The sequence below is a fragment of the Hipposideros armiger genome, unplaced genomic scaffold (assembly GCF_001890085.2).
Source record: "Hipposideros armiger isolate ML-2016 unplaced genomic scaffold, ASM189008v1 scaffold_434, whole genome shotgun sequence".
Taxonomy (NCBI): domain Eukaryota; kingdom Metazoa; phylum Chordata; class Mammalia; order Chiroptera; family Hipposideridae; genus Hipposideros; species Hipposideros armiger.
The window spans coordinates 740,539-742,633 of NW_017731784.1; positions in this window are offsets into that span (position 1 = coordinate 740,539).

Here is a 2,095-nt window from a genome sequence, read left to right on the forward strand (position 1 = left end):
TACACTACTACTCTTACGTTATATTGATGATACTCTGAAAAGTCAAAATGTGACACCTTTATTGTTGCATTATGGAAAAAACAACAGTCCAACTTTGAAATGTTATTGAGGTTTATGTAATGTCTAGAAGATCTAAAGGCATCTTTTAGATATTATTTTTCTACTGGTAATTACATGGTGTTTTACCCAAAAATGTAAACAAAACCAATATATATCAGTTTTATAGCAAAGGAGTAGCTCTGAAACCAAACACAAGATTAACCAAACCAAACCCTTTAAAGTAAATATTAGGCTTTGATTCTTAAAAATATTTAAGATTTAGATTACACACAATTTAAATTTCAGAATTACCTAACTAAAGTTTTCAACAATTAAGGGTATCTAACAATAATATTAATTATGATTGATTCTAAGTGAGAATTTGTTTTGTAAGAAAATGATGACATTTACATGAAAAGGTGGTTAACATTTGAGGGCTGTTTATAGACAATTCTAAACTGGCAAATAAAAATTCTTCATCTATATTAATTTCAACTATTGAAAATCTTTAAAGAAACCAATTTAGATGAAAATTTCTGTTAATCGTTATTTAGAAATTTTAATTCAGTTGTACATACAAAATAAAGTCTTGCTTTACTCTGAAGAATAAAGCTCAGTCTGCAATAGCTATTAAACATCAATATTGTACATTAATGAATATTGTGGGCCTACTACGTGTAAAACACTTGCTAGATGGAATGGTGAGTAAAAACAAAAAAAAATCACCTAGTGAGATTAACACGTTGCATTAAATGGAATTTCCCAAAAGCCATTAATGAAATATCAATTGAAAACATAATTGAAATGAATACTTTTTAATGAAATTTCTAATAGTACTCCATAATATAGGTGCCATGTGTGGGTTTATATCTATAAAGATACAGCGCTCACTTACTATGAGACAAATAACAAAAGTAGTTGCAGAAATACCTCAATATTTTAATCATACTAGCATAAATATATGGCTGATAATAAAATTTTCAATTAAACCTTGGGTACCCATTGAGCAAAACAAAATTTTATTTAGAGATTCCTTTATGTAAAATAGGATATATTTGAAAGTTTGTAGAGATTGTAAGAAATTGCCTTTTTGCATTTTCCAACTAATTTATTTAGAAACAAGATTATAGTTTCTGATGAGGTTCAGTACATGAATGAATTCTAATAATTGCTTTTTATTAAAAAAAACTTTAGTATCAGTGCCAATACAGAATTTTAAACACTTTGTGAAAGTTAAGAACCTGAGTTAAGGAAAGTGCATCTAGTCTTTATAGGAATATATCTCAATTTCTATACCTCATTATAGAAATATACCTCAATAATGGATATAAAGACTGAATATAATGAGCACAAACAGAAGGCAAATAAAACTTTAGTATAAAAGATAAATATAACCAATACTAATCCATGAACCAAATTTGTGTTTAATTATTTCTACTTATGTAATTATCTACTTATGTAAATGATTATGGAAAAGCAAATTCAAAAATTTGGTGCCTAGGTTGAGGGATAAAGAAAATTATAGGAAGATATCCATAGAGAAAAAAAAATAGTTTCCCATTATAGTAGGGTTAGAGGTTACATCATAAAATACTTGAGTTTTTTGTGGTTTGCCTCAGATGATTAGTTCAGAGAAATAGATAAGCCAGTACTGAGTTAGCTGCTGTTATGTAAAGAAGAATACTGTAGACAACAGGCTTTTGTTTTATTGCACAGGCACTAGATACACTTTTCCAAAAGATATTTTGAGAATATAGAATCAGATTTAAAGGGTAACATTAAGATTGAAATTGTCCTTTTCTATGAAGTTAGCCCATAAATCCCATGGACTTTTTTTCTTTACCATGTATTTTTAAAGACTTATTTGAACTTTAACAATTGTGGCAATTTAATTATAAGTTTTATCCGTCCTGAGGTATGAGAATTAGCAGACATAGCCAATTGTCACATATAAGTCTGTGTATGTATATCATACAAAGGATAAATATAATTTGCTCACTGCTCTATTTCCTATATCCAAGAGTCCTTGGCTCACAGTAAATGTTCAATAAATGTT